Source organism: Passer domesticus, chromosome 7, assembly GCF_036417665.1.
Source record: "Passer domesticus isolate bPasDom1 chromosome 7, bPasDom1.hap1, whole genome shotgun sequence".
Lineage (NCBI taxonomy): Eukaryota > Metazoa > Chordata > Aves > Passeriformes > Passeridae > Passer > Passer domesticus.
The window spans coordinates 7,609,490-7,624,053 of record NC_087480.1 but is presented as its reverse complement, the minus strand read 5'-3'; the positions used below and the strand labels follow the sequence as shown (position 1 = coordinate 7,624,053).

Here is a 14,564-nt window from a genome sequence, read left to right as displayed (position 1 = left end):
AGCACAAGGAAGATGAGGCAGTGGGCAGAGGATGCTGTTATGTCAGCACAGCATCCCAGCCAGAACCAGCTCAGGCACCCCACAGACCAGGCCACTGCAGAAAGAGTGGCACTGGGTCTGTAGGAGGGTCTTGGAGACACAGACATACTTTTTCATCTTTCATCTCAGCTGCCAGCTCTGTCCATTACCCAACCCTGTCTTTGACATGACTCAGGCAATCCTCTGCTCTCTTGGAGAACATGCTCTGATAACTATCCACCCTCAAGGAAATAGTATTTTACACTAGAGCTGCACTACTGCAGGGCACAAGTGACTGTTCACAGAATATTTCTGAACAGGAAAACCATTCTGATGGATTATGATCCATTTTTAGAAACGTTCAATCTAGACACATCTACAACTGAGACATATACAGCATCCATGTGGACTGCATCCTCATGGAATGTATTAATATGGAAGAGCTGCCATTTAATAGGAATGCAGTTCTTTGAACTAAGGTCTTTTAACATACACTAAAGAAAGCTTTAAGAAGCACCAAAAAACCAATCGTAATGTAAATGGCTGCACAATGCAAATTACAAGAGTACAGATTTGTTTAGAAGAGGTTCATATTTTCATACAAGTCTGTCATAAGTCTTTTAACTTTCTATCAGTGATAAATACTCTTCAGCCTAAGCAGAAGCAACACCTTTAAAAAGTTTTCAGCTACTTGAGCCAGATTTTGCCCCTGAGAAGATTCTAAATACTAAAACATAAATACTGCTACCAAAGCCAAGCGCTGCACCTCATTTAAACTTAAAGTCAACTGAAAACAAGAGCTCTCTCTAATGCCAAACACCACCATGGACTCGGCTATAGGAGCATCCTATTGGATTACTAATAAAATAGGAGTCATCTTCAAAATAAAACTACAACAGTTAAAAAGATGTGGCTTCAAAAATAGACCTGTGGACTGTAGCAAGGCTGGCAATCATGCAGAACCAGAGGTCAGGAAGTGCTTAATACCTTCCACCTGTATGCAAGGAGAGATTACACCTCTGCAGTCACAGCCTCCTCCAGCCACCAAAGGGACACTTGGCCAAGTGCTGACCACTGTGCAGACCAGTCTGCTGCACCCACTCCTGGCCAGGGCAGGCTGGGGGACATTGCCACTGGGTGGCTCCTCAGTCCCACACAGCCCATCAACATCTGCAGGGAGCTGCCGCTGTCAGAAAGGTTTCAGGCACTGCCCAGCCTGGCAGGAGCACACACCCAGCCCAGGCAGGGACTGGTGTCTCATCTGGACACCCTGCCAGGGGCACGTGGCTCACCATATTGTGCAAGGGGCCCTGCAAGTTCATCTGTGTTGGACTAGTCCAAAATCTCATCTCAAGGGACTTGGAAGCTTTCTCTGGTATTTAGCTCATGCACTTGTTGGCTTCACTCCAATGCTCTGTTTATCTCAGACCCCAACAGAAAGTCTCCTGTAGGATGGACCTGCTGGACAAGGTAACTCCAGGGGCTCCCACAACTACTGCACTCTTTTCAAATATGCAGAAAGGTGGGGTAGAGCTGGGTTACCACTCACACACACACTCTAAGCTGTCACCCATAGCCTTCAGGTCCCTCAAGCACAATCTCCACACAGCTCATTACACTGTTAATTAGGAAGCCATCTCACATTTTCCAGACCATAAAAAACAGCTACTAATAGCAGACTGTCTCTGTGCTGTGAAGCCAGTCTTTGCTTTGACAGCAGATTTCTTGATTCTCTAGTCTGTGGTTGTTGTTCAGTTTAATGCTTTATGAATTAGTATTAAAGAAACCCTCATGCTAGAGGTTAACAAAACAAAACCAAAAACCAAATATCTACAGATCCTACATAAAGCCAAACAAGGCATGGTATTTGATAGAAGGCATGAAGCAACTTTGGAGTTCAGGCAGAAGAGGTAGATCTATAGCTGGGAGCAATGACACCACAAGGTTCAACATGGATTACACCAAAGAGGTCCAAATGCTGAGCAAGAATATCAGCTGTGAGTGTTACACGTGAAAGGGCAATGCACTAAAGAAAGTGCAATGCCTTGCTGTGTGCCAAGGTGATATCAAACCAATGCACAGAGCTTTAATTGCTGAAGTGAATCATTGACTGGTACTGGTTGTAAAGGCTCTTGCATAACAGCAGGTTTCAAGGACTGTACAGGGCAGAATCTTACTGCATTTCATGCCTTTCAAAACTCTTTCTATACAGACCTTCAGAACACAGGGTTGCAAAGGGACCAACTAAATCAACCCTATATTACCCAGGAAAAGTATTTATACTACTTAGAGAAAGGGAAGGAAGGGGAGGGAGGAATAAAATTGTTGCCATTAGTGACGGATCTAACTAATGTAGGCTGGGCACTGCCATCACCATCTGTCCAGCACAGCTGCAGTAACTTTTGGGACCTTCTTTGCTGGGCAGAAGCAATGTCAATTTTTCAAGTTTTCAGCAAGAAGTCTGACTATGCTGCCTTTGCTTGAGCATTTGGTTTATATAATGCAGTGGCAAGAGCCCAGCTGGAAATCAGATCAACGAGAACATTACAAAGGGGTGGGCAAAAGAAGGGCAGGAGCAGGATTGCACAGGAACCTCCCATCCATGTCCCCAAGGAAAGCTTAGTCCCAGCCTCAGCCAAACAGTGCAGAAAGGAACAGGCTAAAGTTTAGCTCAGACATTAAGGTTGCTTATTCAAAGTATTTTCAGTCCTCAGAAGGCCTGGTTTCCCCTCTCTCCATATGGAAAGGTGATTTCTATCTAAGTGAGGATTCAAAAACTTGCTTGTTATTACCAGGAGCACCGAGAAATATGAATGCTTTTGTAAATATATGTCCATTTGTTCTCTACTGACCTTCAGAATGTTGCTATCTCAGAAACAGTTCTTAAAAGCAAGGGCCAACTTTCTTCCTAAATGCCTGCCCAATACCAACCACAACAAGGTAACTTTATATACACCCACAACACCCTATGTATTCCCTAAAATAAAGTCCTCACAATCCATTCTTGGAGGCAAAACATTTTGTGCAAAATTCAGGAAAAAACAGCTTAATTGCAATATTGTTTTGGAACTCACTTCCTTTATTTCTATAACCAGCTGGAAACAAGCACCTTGGTCTGTTCTGGGTCAAGGAAATGTTTAACTACAGGATTTATAGCACAATATATATGTGTATATATCACCACAGCACTGCAGCTGCTCAACAGTTATAGCAGAAGGCAAACACTGGTTCAGCCCAAGGAAAACAGGGATGGGCTGGAATATCAGCCTGCTCACTAACATCTCACTGCAGAGCTCCAAGGCAGAAGAGCATCCAAGCCAGACCCTGGGATAAGACTCAGCATCCTGGAATCTCAAAACCACAGCCCTGTTCCAAACCCAAACAACACTCCACAAAGCCTTCCTGGCTGATTAGCAGGACGGAGCACAAGACTGCGATGGCAGCACAAACAAGGAGCCAGAATTTATGATCTTTCAGACCCAGCTGGAGCAATGCTTCACAAAATATGAATGCCAATTACAGGGATGGGTAGCTTGAATTCAAGTTTCCACTTGGTTAGTGCTGCACTGGACAGACTGAGAACTTTGGTGCTTGCCCAGCAGTTTCATCTGCACCAAGATCTTCCATGAAAACAGGGACAGAGACTGTGAAAACCCATGGGACCTCCTCCAGTTCCTGACCTTCCCAGCAGGGCAGAGCCAAAGGTGACAAGTTCAGTCCTACTCTTTGTGAAAGTAGAGCAAGACACTCTGCTACCTTGTAGTGCAGAAGAGAGTGGAAGAGGCAGATCAGCAACTCCCCTTCCCTGTAATTTTGAGCAGAATCCATGGAGCAGAGGTCCTGGTAAATGGGCTTCTGCTACCAGGGCTGGGACAGTACCACATGCACCATCACTGAGGCAAATCTGGATCCATACAAACATCAAAAAACCCCAAATCTGATCAAAAAATGGACTTCGAGGGAATGAGCACATAGAACAAAAATATTTTTGTTCTATGATTTCAGGTAACACAACAGGCAAGGAAGAACATTTAAATGACACACAGGTGACTGTGCAAACTTGTTTCAGGAACAACTCACTGCAAATCACCTTCCATCTAATCCAGACAGGATACAAACTTCTTTTATCCAAGGTCTTCAATCTGAATTTCAAACATCTTCTGTGTTCAGCTCTGGAGAACCCCTAATTTAATCACTAATATATTGGCAAAAAATAAGCCACACAGATATAATGCAGAATCACATGCCTTCCTATTTGCTTTCTAGTATAGAAATACTTCTCATATGTCAACCTTCAGCGGGAAAAAAGCAAGATAAAACAAAGAAGATTTTTTCTATAGCTTCCTTTCCCACCACCTCAGAGAAAATTTCAGTAGCAATCCAAGAGGATGTCCCCAGAACTTTGCAATCAATTATTTCTGTTCTACCCTAGCAAGACAGTCTCCCCATCATTTGGGCACAAGGCAGGAGAAGCAGTTCTAGCACACAAAACTCCAGCAGAAGCACAAAACTAGCAGGACACAGGCCAGGGGCAGGATTACCCACAACATCTGAGCCACAGCCCCATTCTGCAGCTGGTATGGCAAACACTGATAGAAGCCAGCAGCATTTCTGATGTTACTCAGCCTGTCTCATCTACCAGATTATCAGATCTTCTTTATGCTTTTCCCCAAGTTGGTGTTTTGCAGGTTTTTTGTTGTCTTCACCTGACCTTGCAGTGGGCAGCAACTCACTTTGCCTTGTGTAAGTTCCTGTATTTATACAATTTTTTAAAACAGCCTAACTAGCATATTTTCAATAAAAATTTGGTTTCCTCCAGGGAAAAAAAAATTTTTGTAAAGACCTAACAGGAGTCAGTTTTTCCACTTTAAGAATTTGAGATATAAATAAATAGCCCCTTGACTCTCAAAGTAAAAAGCATTCAACTGAGCTAGACAAAGGTTGAAAGCTCATCCCTAGGCTTTGGGAGAAATAAAATCCTTCTAGTGTCCTTCTACAGACAGTTTCATGACTGTTTACAAAGATTTTATGAGACAATACAATATTTCACATTTTGAAGTTTTTTTTTTACAGCCTACTCTAGAATGGAATTACCAGAAACAGAACAGGCCAAGTCAGAGTCTACAAAAACTGAAGAGAAGGCAGCATTTTCTCTGATTACAGAGAGACCTTTGATCACCAAGGTCACGTAAACCAGGCGCACAGAGCATGCCAGTCATTAACAGCCATGGAACGGGCACTGGGCAGAGTCTCCCTGCCCTCCTCCCATCACACTCCCCTGCTCATTTATTCCCAGCCCTGCCCTAAACAACCATAAAGGCTGTGTCTGAGCTGGAGGAATTGCCAGGCAGCACTGCCTGCTTCCAGATCCTGGGTCAGCTGCATCCTGCCTTTCCTCATGGAGCCTGCCAGCAGCATTCCCTACCACCCTGGAAAAGGACTCACTGCCCCACCAAGCATGGCAAGGACAGTGGAACACAAAAGAAACAGCACAAGAAGTCAACCCTTGAGGTTCACGAGGCAGAGGACAGATGCCCAGGGCAAGGAGACACTCAGATCTTCCCTCTGCTCTCCCATGGCCAGCCACTCAGACTTGCCTAAGCTTGGATTTGAGACCTGGCTTTGCCAAGAGGCAGTGGGGGAATGAGATCACCACACCAGATACTGGTCAGCCTCTTTCCCTCAATGTTTTTTCTGTTTTATACAAAGAGGGAGGACTGTGCTGTTCAGGTCTGGACAGACAGGAGTGAGCTGGAGGCTGTGGGGGAGTCTCCTGGCCACTGGACATCCCTGCAGCACCCGGGCTGAGACATTCCTAAAGTGGCAGCCTAATGCAGAGGCTGTGGACTAGAGTTTTCAATTGTTTCAGGTCCTTCAAGAAGCACAGCTAAACTTTGATCAACATCTATAACTACAGGGCTGACAGACATCTGGCTCTACACCTTTCCAACACTGGTCACCTTAGTACTTCTGCATTAATTAGCAGCAAACAGATTTTCTGAGGTATTTTATAGCTGAAGGGCTTCCTGTGGCTGCCAATACCCCAGAAACCAAGACATAGATGTCTTGTGTACAGTTTTCAGCCTGATGAAAAGAAAGACTATTTTTAATCCAAGCCTACATAGGGTGGGGCTCCAACCAGGCCAAAAAGCCACTATAATCCACAAGACCAATGCCTGGCAATCTTTGCTTGCAGGCTGATGTGTGTTCTATTTTGGGGATGGGAGGAATTTAGAATAAAAAGATATATAAATTAAAAACAAAGGAGGCTATGAAAAGTGAATAGAGGGAAGGGCCAGACTTATCCTGTGTATTTTGGTCTAAAGAACAGAGCTCTAAAAGAACACAAATCAGAATTACTCTATTTTCCATTTCCCACAGCAGTTTATAATTTATAACACGGGCTGAGGAGAGTACAGCCCCAATATATTTTTTTACAGGAGGAAAAGCCAATCCATGGCTCCTTCCACAGCAGTGAGACCCTTGGGAGCACGAGGCAGGAAAACAGCCACCAGCTGTAGCCATACCACCAGGATCCCATACAGGGTTTCCTATCTCAGACACCAGTACAACAGCTGTTGGGACACCTCACTGTTTTGTGCAGTTGGGACTGCAAAAAAGGCAAAGCAGAGGACTGGAATCTGGCAAGTTTTGCTTATTTAACAATTCTCTTGGCAGAATGCAGGAAGGGCAGGATGAAGAGATGTACACAGGGCTAAGTGGAGGACCAGCAATGATGAACCTCAAGCACTGCTATCACTTTGGCCACACACTTCTTTAGGAAAAAAGCCAACATCTAAGAAACATGGTGAAGTTTAACCCAAACATTACAAGCATAGCAGCAAAACTGGATGTTGAACACCTCAACACATGATTATCAACAACTTCACTTCATCCTTCCTTGTTCTACACATAAGTAACCTCATCAGCTATGTCCTCTCTCATGGACAGCACTAAGGGCACTATGTGATGAGGAAACAGTGAATGAGACAGTTAAATCTATTGTCAACTTTCAAAAGAAAAAACAAAAAAGCTTACTTAAAACATTAGTAATTAGGCCTCCCGCAGAGACACTACACTTCATCTTCTCTTGAAGATCACAGTAAAAGTCTCTCTTCCAGCTATTCAGTGGGGACTCCCAGCAGCATCTGTGAGCTGTCACTCTTTTTACAGGAACAAAAAACCTACTGAAGCGGCAGGAAAAACAGCTGTAAGCATTTCAGAGAAGGAAATGAGACAAGGAGACTGGTTAGAAGCATATGGCCCATATGGATTGACATGAGCAATCTGCAGCAGTCCTAACCAGAGCTTCCTATTTCAGACAGTTATCCTGCTCCCCACATCCTCAGACACATGTCAAATCAATCATGATTTTATTTCTTCCATACTAACTCCCAAATGTTACTAGTGCACAGGCCACCACAGCCCATGGGGCCAGCCTGGATGGTGCAGGAGTCAATTTGCCCCCAGGGATGTGCACATTGCCCAGCAGCACAGGGTGCTGGAGAGTGCTGCCAGCACAGAGGACACAAGGAAGGGGACCCAAAGCAAGCAGCCCACTGGCCAAGGCCGCTGCATTTCATGGGCAGTGGTCACCCTCATGGCCCAGCTGCTGAAAGGTAGAGACAAACTAACAGGAATCAGCTGGCAAAACAAACAAAAGGGAAAGAATGACTGTGGATAGCTCCATCTCTGCTGACAGCAGCTCTCCTGAGGGCATGGAAGCCCCCTTTTCATCATCATGCCACTCACAAACCCAGTGCAAAACTAGCTTTAAATAGCCCAGGCATGAACCCACAAACCCAGACAGGAAACCCTAGCTGTTAGAGGAGCACACATGATATAATTCTTCCAAGCAGGCCAGACAGGACTTGCTTATCATCCTTGGCATTTTTAATGCATTACCAAAAAAAGCCAACAGATTTTAGATTCCCAGGAGACCAGTGGATGCCACAGTAACTGAGTGGACTGGCTGGCCACCACGCCTCAGCACCCTGCCCAAGGAAGTCCACACCCCTGATGGGAACAGCTCTGCTGGGAGAAGGCAGAGCAGCCAAGCAAACAGCCCTGATGACAGGGCAGCTGCTGGTCAGCACTGATGTCAGTCGTGGTCAGCACTGATGTCAGATGTGCCCACCTCAAGGAAAAGCTCTATCATCTCCAAATCAAACAGTGTGGCACTAGCAGGGCACAGATATGCATGTCTTCTCCTCCCACCCCACTCTCCAGGCTTATTAGGTGGGGACTTCTGTTTTCAGCTCCATCAATTTACCACATTTTCCTGTTTAGCTGGTACAGGTTGCTCCTTACATGGCTGGCAAGGAACACACCAAACACCTGAAATGCCAAACAAAGTGCCTGCTGCCCCAACTGGGCTCTGCAGCCACAAACACATCAGTCCCATATTTTGGCTATAAACAAATCATCTCTTCAATGAACAGTTGAAAGAGTGGGCCTCCATCACCCTCCCCTGGCAGCATGTCCCCAGTGTCACAGCACACCCAGCCCAGGGGTGCCAGGGGAGATGGGCTGGGCTGTGAGATGAGGAAGGAGGATTTCTGACAGCCAGGATCCCCTGTCCCCATGCTGATGGCACAGCGTGGCAATGCCACCCAGGTGAAGCAGAGGAAATCTACACCCTCAGCCCTCCATTTGGGAGGTATTTGCACAAACCAGAAGACTCTTCATGGAGCATTCTGCAGTGCTCCAAGTGGATCTCACAACACATGGAAAGGTGCTATCCAAGTCTCCCCTTCAGAGAAACTTGACCTAGAAGCAGGAAGGATATCCAAGGCAGGAAACTCTAGCAAGGACAGGACAGGCTTGACCCATCACCTACAACTTCAGCATTGAAGAGCACAAAGTAGGCAGCTGGTAAGGCTGAAGCTGAACCAATGCTCCTTCACCCACCTCATACTCCCTGCACACTGGAGATACCCATTTTTAATTCAATAAACCCAAGAGAGACAGTACACCCACAAGCACACCCAAACCCCTGTGTAGAGAGCAGGGGACACAACAGTAGCTCATTCCTGACCAGCAGTCAGTCACACAGCTGATTACAGCAGCCCAGTCACTGCCAGCTGAGCTGCTGCTGCCCAGGGGACCTCCAGGATGCCCCCTGAGCATCATTTCTGCCAGCCACAGCACCCAGGGCCCAGATGCTGGACCATCACACAGCTGCCTTCAGCTTTCACACCTCCCACCTACTCACCCACCAGCAGCAAGAGCAGCAGGTACCTCTGGGCTAGAAAAGAGTGCAAATGGTGCAAGCAGGGGCAGCTGAATCTGCACAGGAGCCCGAGCAACTCTCTGGGATGGTCACAGGGTAAACAGTCCTCTCATGCCCTCTCTCCCCTACCAGCAGTGCTGCGGGCAGAGCTCTGCCAAGACATTACCCACCACAAACACAACCACTGCTGCTTGTGCAATAATCCAATTCCCAAAGTGCCAACAGGAATGTGCGTGCAAAGATGTCAACAGATGCCTATCGAGGGGCTTGGGTGCCAGGGATAGGTGATGTGACATTTGTTACAGTAACCCAACAAATTAATTCAAGGTTTAATTCAACCTTGCATCACCCTCGTTACAAGAGCTGGTCTCGGTTTTGCAACATGTTGGAAAAAAAAGATTCAGGAATGTTTTGCTTTGCATATGCATTAAGGCTATTTGGTAAACTTTTAAAATTCAATATTCACCTTTCACACATCTGCTGTAGGGGTTTCTGGATTCATGTTTGGCTTTTTTGATATAATTAGCAACTAAAATTACGACATGAGCTCAATGTCCAAAAAGATACACAGATCACTAAATGCACAGTAGTATTTAGTCCAGAAAGTGCTGAGCATGCAAAGACCACTAGTTGGTTGATAAATATTAACATAAAATGTTGTGGCTATTCCCACTTTGACAAGAAACTTCAAAGAAAGTTAAAAATTAATATCTGTTATTGCACCAGGCAGGTTGATAGCTTGTCAGTCACATGTTTAAACAGCTGGCCTGAAGAGATGAAAATCTGGTTTTTTTATGCTCAACTACTGCTCTAATATAGGTGGAGGCAAAGCAATACTCAAATTCTGAACAAAACATCAACTTAAACCATGTTTCCTTTGCTCCTTAGTGCTACTTGGCGGTACACAGATAAAAAACAAGCAACAGCGGCATAAATTTCACCTGTCCAAGCCTCTGCAAACTGCACAGCAACACTGTAGCCGCTGGCATTTCCTTCCTTTCCCACTCTCCCAGGGATCAGAAGCACCCCCACATCCCTGCACAGGGTTGAACTGCCTCCCAGCCCGGCAGGTCAGGAGCTGCCCCTGTGAACACCATCAGGAGAGCCGGGACTGTGCTTTGCAGGGCGCTGATGGGTCTGGACAAAACCTGTGCTGGAATAATCCAAGCAGGCTTGATGCTGCTTTTCCATCACCTCCTCTGCCACGGGCAATTCACAGGCAAGAAAATCAAGCTAACAGGCCTGTATCTAAAAAGGGACAAGCGTCCTCAGAGAATTCCAATCCACATCTCTCAGTTTTATGAAGCAAAGAAATGCAAAACATTGTAACTTAAAAAAAAACAAACAAACCCGAACCACAAACAAGAAATACCTCGTACTGATATAAAGCAGAACTTACTTGGTCTTTGGCTCTGCTGAAAACACGGCTCCTTTGTGTTTCACCACCTTTTATTTAATGCTGTGTAAAATAAGATTACCAAGAACATTATCTGTGTGTTGGGAGGAGTCACCAAATAAATTAGCACTACTTAAAATATCACCACCAAGACAACCTCAGGTGCTGGTGAGCTACTGATCACATCATCTGCTTAGATAAGGAAGCACATTACAGTATCTATGATGGGCACACCCTCCCTAAATGCACCGCCAATCATGTAAAAGAAAAGTATTTATCCTCTCCCAAGGCACTCCATATGTTGCCAAAAATGCAACTGCCACACTGAAGCTCCAAGTGGAGCACTTGCAGTTTTACCACACAAAAAGTGCAGATGAAGTGGTTCACAAGGCACACAGACCACTTAGCACAGCTACTGAATTAACTGTCCCAGCATCCCTTCAATCAATCAGTGAGCAGCGCTCCCCCCTGCTTCCCTAAAGTCAGAGCTGTTGTATTTCCGATTCCCCAAAGCCACTGGAGTCACTGCACTAGAAAGCCAAGTAAACACAGGAAAGAGTTACTAGAAGATCCCGCATGAGTGGATTCAGCACAAACTCATTTAACAAGACTGCAATTCTTTCACTCACCACCTTAATCTCACAACAATCGGAACCCGGAGCAGAGGAGTCAGCAAGGGAGCCCCAGGGGAAGGGCTTCCTCTGCATTTATCCAAATACCTAATGAAGTCATCAGTCCCCAGAGCCCCTCCACTGTGATGCTCATCCAGCCAAAACTGGTAAATAGGTTTCTGGAGTTTGGGTCAGGGAGATGTTTGCGTATTTTACAGGAGGGGAAACTTCATCAGATTAACTTTGATAAGAGAACAAAGACCCTGATTAAACACCATTCTTTATATCTAGCACTGAATAACTGAGTTTAATAATCACATTATGATCTCTTAGCACAGACAAAGAATGAGTAATTCATCTTTCAAAAGCAAAAAATTCCTTCAAAGGAGCTTGGTTACAACCAAGCAACATCCTCAAATTGTTAAACCGTTGGCAAGATTAACAGGCTATGATAACAACAGCGTTTAGAAAAGGTTTCATTTAACAAACTTTTATTAGTTTCTTTTTTTAAAGAGTTATTTAAATGCAAACAAACAGATCTGGAATTTTAAGTCTCTGTGTGTGCACACACTCAAAGTAAGGCCATCAAACACCCCCAGGGCAGAATCAGCTGCAGAATATTGCACCCAGGGGACTTGCCTTGTGTCCACTAATCCCCCTGAATCACTGCTCTCCACTCACAAACTACCAGCAGCTCCTCTTTGCACATGATTTCTTTTCAAAACAGATTGAATTTCTATACATCATTATGCACAGCACTAGCACATGCTGATCTCGGTAACTATTCCCTCTTTATACCCAGGTTCCAGCTGTTGTCTTTAAAGTTACTCTGACCAAGTCCCCCAGCATTAAGGAGTTTTGCTTCTCAGGTTACCAGGCTCACGGGAGAAGTCACAAGTGCTACTGGCTGAACAATGGCTCCAAGTTGTCATGCAAAAGCAATTTACTTGAGATATCTATTATCTTTTATAAGTCGCTTCTACAGATTGACCAAAACCAGGAAGCCCAGCTCTCACATTCCACTGGAATTGTGTAACAGCAATAACAACCTCAAAGGCTGATTCAATGGCATTTTGCTCAGATCTATACCAGCAGCTCTCCTAAGAGATCAGTGAGTCCAAGTGATGCCCTGCTTGAAGGTACGGATGCTCTTACAGAGCAGGCACACGCAGCCTGTCCCAAGGAAGCTTTAACTGGAGGTCGGCTCCCATGCACATGTTTCACCACTATTTCTACTCAGAAAAACTTACAACTGGAGCACAGTCATGCCTGCAGAGCTGTTACCTCTGTGAGCACTGGGACTTGTGGTTATCCATTACAATATTTCCAGACAGCATCAGGGTGACCCAGCAAAGGAAAGTTTGAAGCTTTAAATCCTGAAAAATTCCCTGCTCTTCTTCCCTTCCCAGGCTCCCAACAAGAAGCCATTGTTAGGAAGAGTAGGGTGACACTTCCTCTCCCAGTCCAAATTAGAGATGTATAAAAATAAACCCACACAGCTGTCCCACGACTTCACTTTATTTCACCCCGCTTCAATTAGATGAGAAGTCGTTCCCATTTCCTCACACTCTCCGCTTTGGGAATACCACCCTGCACAAAAGATAAAAGCGAAATACAAACCGAGCCCCTTTCCAGCGCCGCTCTGCGGGAACCCGCAGCGGGAAGCGGCACCTCCCCTCCCCTCGGCCGGGCTCTGCTCCCACCGACCCGCACAAAGCCCCGAGCCTGCCGCACCGGGGGCTCCATCCCGGCTCCCACCGACCCGCACAAAGCCCCGAGCCCGCCGCACCGGGGGCTCCATCCCGGCTCCCACCGAGCCCGCCGCCCCCGGGGCTCCATCCCGGCGCAGCACAGCGGGCAGCGCATCCCCGGCCCGGGCCCGCCCCGGCTCAGCCCGGGGGTGAAGTTTTCCAGGGGGATGAATCAGACAAGTGCCTTTTCATCGCCGCGGGGCGCGGCGGCGGCAGCGCGCCCGGCGGACGCGTCCCGCCGGCACCGCCGCCCCGGGACCCCGCGGGGACACGCCTGGCCGGCAGCGGAGCCGAGCGGCAGCCAGGGCAGGCTAGGGCCGGGCCGGGCCCGGTGGAGCCGCCGGGGCCGGTCGGTGTTCCCCCGCTGCCGCCGCCGCCGCCGGGATGCTCCGCGCGGGATGGAGCCCGTCCGGCGGCGGGGCGAGCGCCGCAACTTCGCCCGAGTTGGAGGCGCGCCGGAGGAACCCCGGGAGCACTCACCGTCCGTGCCGCTCCGAGCCGTCCCGCCGCGCCGGCCCCGCCCGCTGCCCGCGCTCGGCGCGCCCCGGCCCCGCCGCCCCGGCCCCATTGGGCCGCCCGCCCGCACATCACGGTGCCCCGCGCTGCGAGTGGGCGGCCGCGGAGTCACTCAGGGCAGGGCAGAGCCCGGGCTGCCGCCGGGGCACGCCCCGTCCTCGTCCCCGCCGCCGCCGTCGGGCTGCTCCGCCGTGGCTTCGCGCCGCGCTGCTCCCTGCCTTCATCCCTGCATCCATCCTCGTGCCCCGAGTGTATCCCCGACCCCGAGCACGCCTCGCTCTGCCCGGCAAGGCTCCCCGATTCTTCTCCTGTGTGCGACTCTCCTCCAAGCAGGCGTTCTTTCTTCTGTACAGGCATCCCCTCCTGCCGCGCTGTCCCTCCTCCCCCGCAGGACTGTGTCCTGTCTCCCACGCACAGGCAGCCCCGGCTGCCTCAGCCCTGCCACGCAGACAGAGCAGCTCTGGGCTTCTCTCGCAAACCCCCCGTGTCCCCCCAGGAACAACCCTGCGGGCTGGTGCTGGGGATGTGCAGGGAAGGCTGAGGCTGGTGGGCAAACCGGGCAGGGAGCTTGCCCCCGAGCAGAGCCAGGAGTGCAGGTGCCTGGCCCTTGCACCCTGTTATTCTGTGCTCCTGGACAGGGACCGTTGCCATGGCCTTTCCCCACGCAGCTTCCAGCTGTCCAATTTGGGATAGGTGACCTCATAACTGTCCTAATTTCTACATTTGCTACGCAGATATTCGCACAGAAAATTGCTAGAAGGGTTCAGGAAATCAAGGGCCTTAGGGACGCTTTTGCGTAAAAGTGGTGGAGAGCAGAAGTTAATGCAAACAGGCCTTGAACAGAGAAAGAAAAAGCAAAAACCTGCTGTTTTTGAAGAGGGAGGTGAACAGAGGGAAGGAGATGGGGCCAGACCTGCACTTCAGACCTGGGCAGAAAAAGGGGAAGTTGTTTCCCCAAACTGGAAACTTCACACTCTTGGCTGATGCTGGCACATCCACCAGCAGGAGAAAATATGGGTTCAGATATTAATGACTTCTGT

At 48.0% G+C, this 14,564-nt stretch overlaps 1 protein-coding gene across 5 annotated transcripts in view; it reads right to left on the bottom strand.

Moving 5' to 3' along the window:
* PLS3 (plastin 3) overlaps positions 1–13,611 on the bottom strand; it is a 49,366-nt gene extending 35,755 nt beyond the window's left edge. Inside the window, exons 1-2 of one of the 5 annotated variants that reach the window (XM_064426680.1) lie at positions 13,489–13,522; positions 10,650–10,709 (exon numbers count right to left, since the gene is read on the bottom strand). The gene's annotated coding sequence lies outside the window, so the exon portion shown is untranslated. Of the gene's footprint in view, positions 1–7,056; positions 7,206–10,649; positions 10,710–12,752; positions 12,841–13,488 lie in introns of those variants that run through there. The other 4 variants (XM_064426679.1, XM_064426685.1, XM_064426683.1 and 1 more) reach the window with 4 other exon arrangements.
* Positions 13,612–14,564: the final 953 nt, after the last annotated feature.